The following is a 10,188-nucleotide window of genomic DNA, read 5'->3' on the forward strand; positions in this document are numbered from 1 at the left end:
CAGACCTGAGCACAACTGTGCTATTATATTTATTGTTGTTCTCGGTGGCTTCTGAGATTTCAGAGCTGATCTCAATTTTGTGTAGAACTGATGTCTGAATTGCTATCAATCCTTTGTACATTGACTTCAGTTTAGTGTATTGACCTTCAGTAGCACAGAAGAGCCTTTTAATATGAAACTCAGACCTGAACACAATCACTGCTGATCCGCACTTGGCTGTCCTCAGTAGCTGCTAAGATTTCATAACTGTATATTACTGTTCTCAGTAGCTACTGAGATTTCAGCTCTCAACAGTTTAGATCTGTGTAATTAAATCCCGTCCCTGATTTCAGCAATATAAAGAAGAGGAATTTGTAAACTGTTGTTCTACTCAGAGATTACTGAATTCAGACCTGTTTGTAAATTGCTACTGAATTTTGTATATTGAATAAGATGTTGATATGCTTTTAGTTAGCTGCATTTATTTATTTTAGGATGTAGGTTTGTATATTCCAATACTTCACTTTACATTTTCAGTTGTAATAGGATTAGTTATTTATTTTCTTTTGTGAATATTGGCATTTTTATTGCTTTGACTTTAACAGTTTATGACAAGCAGACCTGAACTGGAAGAGATCCTTTACGACCCAGATATTGAACGGACTCTCCGTGTCCGTTTGAGAACTGCTAAGCAAGTCAGACAAGAAGCACAAGAAATGGCTGAACAAAGAACTATGATGGATTATGCCAAGCCCACCCTCACCGGGACTGTCTCCAGCATTATCAGGCCAACTATTGCTGCCAATAACTTCGAAATTAAACCGGCCATAATCCAAATGATACAAAATACGGTTCAGTTTTGTGGTATGGCCCATGAGGATCCGAATGCCCATATTGCTAACTTCTTGGAAATCTGTGACACCTTCAAACACAATGGGGTAAGTGATGATGCCATCCGGCTGAGGTTATTCCCATTTTCTTTGAAGGATAAAGCCAAAGCTAGGTTGAACTCATTACCGGCAGGATCTATAGCCACATGGGACGAAATGGCCAGTCGTTTTCTCTCTAAATATTTCCCCCCTTCTAAAACTGCTAAAATGAGGAATGACATCACTACTTTTTTCCAGCAAGAGGGGGAATCTCTCTATGAGTCTTGGGAACGTTACAAGGAGCTACTAAGGAGGGTTCCTCACCATGGCCTTCCGATTTGGCTGCAGGTGCAAACATTTTATAATGGTCTGACCGATTCAAACAAGACCATCTTAGACGCAGCAGCTGGGGGCTCCATAAACAATAAGACTCCCGAGGTTGCCCATGCACTCATCGAGGAGATGGCAGCCAATAACTACCAATGGCATTCAGAAAGGACACCAGTTAGAAAGCAGCATGGCCTTCATAATGTGGATACATACACAGCTCTCTCTGCACAAATAAGAGCACTTAGCAAAAAATTTGATGAGATGCAGATGGCAGCTATGCATGTACAGTATGATAAGTGTGGGGGAGGCCATGATAGCACTGAATTCCAAGTTGGCAGTAAGACTTTTCAGTCCACAGAACAAGTAGACTTTGTTGGCAACTTTACAAGACAGCCAGGAAATCAGTACCATCATGCCCATAACCCCGGATGGAGAGGCCACCTGAATCAGCATGCACCTAAGCCTTTCCACCAAAACTTCTATCAGCCGGAACCGAAATCTAACTTGGAGGAGCTGATGACCAAGTTCATAGCTAGTGCGGAAAATAGATTTCAGAAAAACGAAACATCGATAAGGAACTTGGAAACTCAGGTTGGGCAGCTGGCACAGATGATTTCAGAAAGGGCTCCGGGTACCTTACCTAGTAACACCATGGTAAACCCAAGGGAACAAGAGGCTGTTGGGAGAATTCCCAATTCAGATACTTAGTCATAAACTGTCTTACTTGCTTTTTGTTTTTATTTTTCATAGCATTTAAGTTTAGTTAATTTTTCTTAGAATTTAATTGAATAAAGATACTGATCTCCTCTTCTAGTTTGCAAGTGATTTCTAGCAGAAGAAGTTTTCCACCGACAACATATTGCAGAATTTAAGAATGATCTTCAGGGAAGTCCTCTAAATACCTCCTACTACTTGATGATGCTCTTGCTAGTTTTATTGTTACTGCCTAACACTACGAACATTGAGGACAATGTTCATCTTAAGTGTGGGGGAGTGAGCCCGAGGCTAGGGTATGGGGGCTGAAACCATGCACCCCAACACACATATGCAGGCAATGACATAACCAAAAAAAAAAAAGACTTGAACCCCTCAAGTTCATTACTATTTATTTGATGATTTTTTTTTAAGAAGGAATTCAATGAGTTGAGGGAGACTGATGTACTTGTTAAGTTTTTATTCTTGTGAATGACCCAATTTGATATATGCATGAGAAAAGGGGAGCTGAATATGCCTTTCAGCATGACTAGCCCTAACTTCCTTCATGTGTATGGAAGCCCTTGATTTCATTGTTAATGGTCAAGAGAGCTAGTGCACATCTGAAGTGCTAATTCTTGAGGTTCAATAATTGCAAAGAAGGACAAAAGCCCAAATTGACTCCGCTATTTTGAGTTGAATAGTAAAACTAGCAGCTCAGAACATGAGTCCTACCTCAAGTAAGTGACCAGTGTGAGATGGAGCATAAGATGCACTCACACCAAAAAAAAAAAAAAAAAAAAAAAAAAAAAAAAGAAGAAGAAAAGAAAAGAGAGAGAAAAGTGTGTGAGATGGAGCATAAAATGCACTCACACCGAAAAAAAAAAAAAAGAAAAGGGTGAGATGGAGCATAAGATGCACTCACCCTTAGAAATAAGTAATTGTGGTGACAACCGAGGTTCAAAGGGGCACTCTAAAGTTGAACTCTCATTGAGATTTAGTTACAGCTGTGAAACTTAGTGAAATTTGATTATTAACCTTGACAATTAAGGAGCTGATTTATATATGAATTAGGAGTGAAGGCTAGACTATGATGAAATTCATATTCTCCTTTCCTCGGATCTGATACATATCTTAAATGGTAATTTACAAGAATAAGAGTTGAGCACTTACAAAAGTTCCCTGACTACTCAATGCATTTCTATCTTAAAAAGTTCACCAGGTAAATGGTGAAAACAGAAGGGGGGAATGTTAAGTTTATGGCTGATGTCTTTGCTTGAGGACAAGCAAAAGCTTAAGTGTGGGGGTATTTGATGAACTTACAATTTATCTATAATTTTTGAGGACTTTAGCATAGATTTTTATGCCGGTTTTATTAATTTTTGCCTTAATTTAGCTTAATGCTAAGAATAGGTTCAGGGATAATCAATCCAAGAAAAGGAAGGAAAAAGGCAAGAAAAGAAGGTTCAAAAAGACCAATTTCAGTCCAGCCCGGTCGTGGAAGCAAGAGAGAGCACTTCGGCCCAAAAAGAGCAAGTGAATTCCTTGAGAAAACCCAAGAAAATAAAGCCTAGCTATGAGGAGAATTCGGCCCAGCAAGGAAGGCCCATTTTTAGCCCAAATAACAGCCTAGAGTGTAGCCCACATGAGCTCAAAAGCAAGCTAAGTTGTAGCCCAAATAGCAGCCCAAAGGGAGCTAGGGGCGGCAACTTCTAGGAGTTTCTTGAAGAGAAGGAGGGAGCACTCTAGAAGGTTCATGAGGGGTGTAATACACCCCATTCTAGAGGCTTCAAGAAGGGGCAAGAGCCCCTTTGAAAAACTATATAAGGAGGCCTCTAGGAAGGGAGAAAGTTGTTCAATTGCTTGAGAGGAAGGCTCTCCCACTCTTAGAGGTTCGGCCACCTTGAGAGAAGAGAAGAGAAGAAGGCTAGGCGCAAGGAAGAAGAAGAAGAAGGGCTGAAGGAAGTTCAAGACAAGCAAGCTAGAAGAAGAAGGTGAGTTCGAATTGAGAGTTTGTGATTCAAAGATCTTCTGTAATAAATCATTTGTAGTTTCATTCTCTTTTGATTTGAATTCAGTTTCTTAGTTATATGTTCTTTCTTCTTTCTCCTTGTTTCCATTCTTCCTTGATGTATTTCTGCTTGTAAAATTTCAGTTCAGCAATCTAATTCTTTTTGATTCATTCAAATGGTCATGCATTGTATTTGAAGTTTCTTGAATAAGGGTGTGATTGTAGATTAATTCGGCCAACTAACCTTCAAAACTCAGATCTGAATTCTCAGATCTGAGATTGCAAGATCTGAATTGCTTGAAAGAGAATTCAGATCTGCAATTTTCAGATTGGGCGAATTAATCTACAGCTTGGAATTCCTAGAGTGCTTGAGATAGACTCTAGGAATTTAGATCTACTATTCAAGAACTGAATTGAGTGCAAGGTTAGAGATAACTTGCACAATTCAGTTGGTGATCAATTCAGATTTGAATTGATGCCTTAGAAGTGTTTGAAGAAATGCATGCATGGGGATTAGATTCTTGCTAGAGATAGAAGAACCGTCACTCATGCATAGGATGAACATGCACTTGAGAGAGGCTGTTCATGACCTTGGGGTTTCACCAAACCAAGGCTCAATCATGATTCATTCGAATGATCCAAATTGATAGATTGCTGAATTCTGAGATTAACATTTACTGCTTACTCTTCTAACCTGAATTGAAGGCAATTGGACCAATGATTTAGATAGATTTTAATTTAGGATTTCTTAGCTTTCATTAGAGTTTTGATTTATTTGTTGATCAGATAAGAAGTGCTCAATTTAGTATTGGTAATTGTTTCCTAAATCCTCGTGGGAACGATACTTCACTCACTACTTTATTACTTGAACGGCTAGTGCACTTGCTAGTGTCACAATGAGCTACACATCACCAATCATAATGATGTACATTATGACATTTAATGTAAATGAATAAAGTACATATTTGATTCCTATTATTATGGTGTGTTTTTGTGTAATACCTTTAAACTGGACACTTATGAGACTCGTGTTAGTTTAAAATATCCACAGCCATTGGATAGATCTAGAGAGATTTCTCTGACATTGATGTGCCACCAAGTTGGTTGGGGTGGCTTGTCTTAGCTGCCAGGGTGAGACCTGAGGTACATGCAGTGTGGGTTTTCTTGAAACCCTGAACCGAACTAGAATTCTAGTATTGCCCTGGACCTTGGAGATAGATTGGAAAAGCTGGAATGTTACACCTGACCCCTAGACTCGATTATGATACTGCACTAGGTGTCAGATTGGGCTATCTTTGATATGCCAATTAGTGAGATCTTTAGAGGGGGTCAAAACTTGGGTATGTTGGGACAGTCTGAGAATTCATCTGAGTGGGTGATCACAATGATAGGATCGGTCCCTTTGTTGGACAAAGTGAATGATCAGGGATGCACTCTCTCTGATGGAAACCAAAGCTGTTGGTAGTCGATTTTAACCATTGAAATTTGTTTTGCAAAAGGTTTTAATTCCCAGGATCTATGTGAGTAGAGAGTGCAACACTGTACCTTGCAGCTGAGGGAGAGGTCCTCTCTTGTCGGGTAGTGTTTGATCATTATGGGCTGAGAGGTCAAGTGTAAGACCATTGAGGGTAATACCTGATGGGCTAATCTTGCATCTGCCCATAGTCCTTGGGTTTTTATAAGGTGTCTTGACCCAATGACCATTTAGTGTAAATGTTGGGCCCATTAAGAGCCCATGGTGATGGGCTCGGGGGTTCACTGTCTCCTATAGTGAATTCGGCCAGGACTTATAACAAAGAGTGGGATGAACCCATGTGGCTGATGTGTAGATCAATGTTTGGGTCCCTTAGCATACAAGGATATCCAACTGGGCAATAGTTTGGCGGATAAGTGAGCAGATGGACTTAATGGGCCTAAAGCCTAATTCGAGCTGGCTTAATTAGATTAATTAAAGAGGGGCGGTTCTGGGATTTATATCAGCAGATAAGATAAGGGATTGTCCCTATCCACTCAAAGAGTCCAGATCCAAATAAAGATTTGGATAAGTAAACTCCTAATTGGATTAGGAGAGCTGATCTTTACCTACAGGTAAGATATGGGTTTATCCTTATCTCTTAAAGAGAGTCCATATCCAAATACAAGATTTGGATTAGGAAATTCCTAATGGGATTAGGAGAACCTCTCTTTAAGGCCATAAATAGAGGAGAAGGGCGAACCCCATATCATTCTTCAGTTTTACCGATACAATAGAGAAGATAGCATGCAGTTGGACTAACGCCATCTTCTGCTCTTGCCTTCTCCTGCTATTACCACCATTACTAGTTCGATCTCCACCTGTAGGAGCGATCAAGAAAGGGTTCTTGATATCACCTTTTGGCAAAAAAGGTGATCTGAAGTCGTGCTCACTCGCCCTCCATCAGATTCTTGGTGAAGAATTAGGTTCTTGCTGAAGAACCATCCTGCTGATTTTGCTCGACCCTACACTGTGTCATCTTCAGTGAGAGCAGTTTTTGGTAATCTCCTTGGGTGTGAACACCTTCATTGGGGGTTACTACTACTCCATATTTGGTATATCCCTCTCCTACCTTTTGGTTTTAGATCTGGTCTGGTTTAGGTTCAAGATTGATAATTGAAAATGCAGTTTTCTAAAATAGGGAATGTGATTCCCACATGAGAGAGAGAAATTTTTGAAATTTCGCCCAACCTACCTGTAGGGTTCGGCCATCCATATGATGGATCTGTCACCCTTTCAAATGGACCTACAAGTCTCTGGCAATGTCAAACAGTAGAGAAATCTAAGTCTTAACAACGGTAAACAAATATCTTCTAATCCAGGATTTTCATACAAAAAATAGATGGAGTTGGAAACAGTTGAAGAGGTCTTATAGATTACATCCCCGCCAATAGACGAGTCTACTCCATTTGCATAGCCTATTTAGGACATCAGGCCAGAGAGATAGGAATCAGAGCTTGTGCCTTACCTAAGGATTCACGTAGAGGGAAAGACTTGTGAGGCATCTTTGACTATAGGGGGTGAAAAAGATTTCCTCTCACCTGTTTACCTCATGGAGTTTTTTCCTTTCTTCTCGTAGTTGAGCAAGTGTGCTTTTGGAATTATGGTGTACATGGACCACTTCAGCATTCTGAACACTACATTCTAAAACCCTTACTACTTGGTGAATATTCCCCAAAACAACATGATTCCACTACTTTAGTTGAACCTTCAATTTATGTAACTTGAGGAAAATTGTCATAAGCAAATTTGCATGAATTTCCTCATTCCAACAATTACTGACCAAGATTTTAAAGTTGTTGTCATGCAACCACATCTTCTGAAACTAAAATGGTGTAGGACCCACCAGAACCTCCTCTTCAATTAAAAAATAAGTGGGAAATGGTTTGAACAAGCTCTGTTCAGATGTGTAACTGGATTTCAATTGTGTTTGATATTTGGTTTTGCAAAATATATATATATATATATATATATATATATATATATATATATTATGTTTTATGAAAGATGTTTGCAAAAGGTTTTAATTCCCGGGATCCATCCAAGCAGAGTGACATTACACCTTGCAGCCAGGGGAGAGGTCCTTCCCTATTAGGCAGTGTTGTGATCATTATGAACCGAGAGGTTAAGTGTAAGAGACCATTAAGGGATGATTACCTGATGGGTTTATCTTACTTAAGTCCATTATCCTTAGGTCTTCATAGGATGAATGAATTAAATGATCGTTTAAGTGTAAATGTTGGGCCAATATTTAGCCCATAGTGATGTGCTCATGGGTTTTGATGGTGCGCAATCCGATCACTCCTAGATGGCACTTGCATGGCTCCCAAAAGGTACCTGAGATGAGGAAGAGGAAGAATCCCCGGGGGCTTGCCCGACGAGAACACTCTGATGCTTAAGTTAGTATTTTGTGGAAGAAGCAAGGAGAAGGTGAAGGCTAAGAGTGCAGATAGCACGAGTGATAGAAGATACCTCCGTTCTTTGAGAATAGGCTCCTTATAATAGAATTCTGTTGCATCAGGCCCACTGGCCTTTGACAGGGCAGGTATAACCACCACTGTCAGGCTGCCGCAGCCGTTACAGGTAGGGCTGAGGTGGCACGTGCGGGGCCGTTATTGCACGGTACGCGCCTGTCATGTGTAAGGCACCCTCTAAAGGTGGCAGGCACGACGCTGTCTGACGAGGGACATGGCTGTTGTCCCCAAATTTGTCGGGTATGGTGGTTGGGTAGGAGATCTTCCTACGATATGCCAAACTACTCTTTCACGAGTTACCCTGTGCTGGGCTATCCCGTAAGCGGCGAGCTGCCTGTGGCAAGCTATGCCGAGCTATCTGGCCCGAGGTGTCTTCACCTCGGGGCACCTAGAGGCGGATCAGTGTGTTCCTGTCTGGGAGTGGCTTGAGATCCACTGGGAGGGGCTCGGGTATTAGGAGAGGTCAGGGGCCTCGAGCTCGGAGGCAGCTTGGGGTGCCTTAGCCCCGGGGAGGAGGCGTGGGCTAGGCGGCTCCCATTGTGTTTCTGGACTGAACTTGGTGTGGCTTTCCCACCGAGTTGCAGCTGTGTCTGCTGTGCTGTCACGCTGAGTCATCTCTTGAGCAAGGTCACGCCCATCAATTGCCCCCCACTCGCTGCACTGGCGACGTTGACCCGGCGCGATGAGTTCATGCTGCGCTGGGTGGATTTGGCTTTGGTACTCATGCCGCTTCATCACATGTTTTGCCCAACCGGACCGGTCTAGTTCTCGGCTCAGTCAAAAGGAACCCGAGTCGCGTTCAGTTTATGCGTGGACGTCATGCGGTTTGGACTTCGCGGATGCGAAAAATTGCGCTAAACTGATTTGACCTTGAGGAACTCGTAGCTGGTTTTTCTAAGAGCCGTTGGATCGTCTTCATCTTGATCGTTAATGCTCAGACACAACGACTATAAATAGTGGGGGACCCTTGGCCGTCTCTTTGCTACAAAGCCTCCAGCATTAGTGTTGAGCTCGCGTCTGAGGTTGCCAGCTCGGGTCTTCTAGCTCGGTTTGTTCCTCTAGTCAGTTCGCATTTCCTATGGTGAGTCCACGAGCTCCTCTTTCTTTTCTGAGTACTCTTTCATTTTTGCCTTGCAATGTCGTCTAGCATAGATAGTCTCATTGATGAGCCCGAGGTGGGTACCTCAGCTCAGGGCGGTTCCTCTACCGCCCAGCCGTCCGATGTACGTGCGACTTCGGGTCATCTAGCATCTACCTCCCACCGAAGTTGGGTGCTAGATCAGTTCGGCCCTTCCACCATGAGTCCAGAGAGGCTCCAGGATCTCATACAGAGGTTCAACCTCCCTGGGCAATATTCATATAGTCTTCCTACTGGAAATTTCCCATGGGAGCATGGTCCTAACGAGATTATGGTCTTCAGGGAGCAATTGATAGCCGGACTCTAACTTCCTGATTGTTGAGGTGTAGGTGCACTTTAACATCACTTTGGACCAACTTCACCTGAACTCCATACGGAATGTGGTGGGGACCATTTCTCTTGCTTTGACCATTCTCTCTTTATTGACCTAGACATCCTCAATATTGCCTTCGCCATAAAGAGGAGTGCTTTGGGCACTCTCCCCGGGCATAGACGGGCTTATTACCTGTCTCCCCACCTGGGTTTTAAGCTCATGCACAATCTCTCGAGTAAAGTCCCAGCTTGAAAGCGGGACTACTTCGTAGTTCGGAGCAGCACGGGGTGGCCCTTCCCTACTGACTGGAGGGTGGCCGTTCAAGACCCCGGTGTCATCCTAGATGGGAAGACCAAGAAACCACTCCAGTCGCTGGCTTAGCTTGGGTTAAATTACAAAGACTTTACAGCCGAGGAGAAGCTCATCTAGGCTGGCTTGAGCCCAGGTAGGTTTTCCTTCACTTCAGTTTTTTGTCCACATATTTACTTTGGGATTACTAACACTGAGCTTCACTACAAGTCCCATGGAGGCGGAGAAGATTGACGGCCAGAGGCTATTTTGCCAAATGAAGAGAAAGAAGCGCATGGCCAAGAAGGCGCGCGTTGAGTCTCCGCAGGCCTCCACCGAGGCTCAGCCTTCACAGGCTCCAGTTCCGGATTCCGAGCTCCCTGGCGTTCAGCCCGTCATCGATCTAGAGGAGGACATAGCGCCTCCGGGACCCAAGACAGTGGCAGAGCCTGCCACTGAGCCTGCCGAGGCAGCTGCCAGAGGTGCTATAGAAGCCACTCCCGAGGCATGCCCTATAGGGGCTACAGCCGAGGCCAGCCATGTTGGTGCTGCTGCCAAGGCCTCCGAGGAGTCCGCCCAT

General features: G+C 43.1%; 1 non-coding gene across 1 annotated transcript; it reads right to left on the reverse strand.

Annotated features, from left to right (window-relative positions):
• Positions 1-1,073: 1,073 nt before the first annotated feature.
• Positions 1,074-1,180, reverse strand: LOC148874323 (small nucleolar RNA R71). The gene has a single exon (XR_016106295.1). It is a non-coding gene; the product is annotated as a small nucleolar RNA R71 (small nucleolar RNA).
• Positions 1,181-10,188: the final 9,008 nt, after the last annotated feature.

The sequence above is a fragment of the Nelumbo lutea genome, chromosome 1 (assembly GCF_056320005.1).
Source record: "Nelumbo lutea isolate HS-2025 chromosome 1, American lotus-T2T, whole genome shotgun sequence".
NCBI lineage: Eukaryota > Viridiplantae > Streptophyta > Magnoliopsida > Proteales > Nelumbonaceae > Nelumbo > Nelumbo lutea.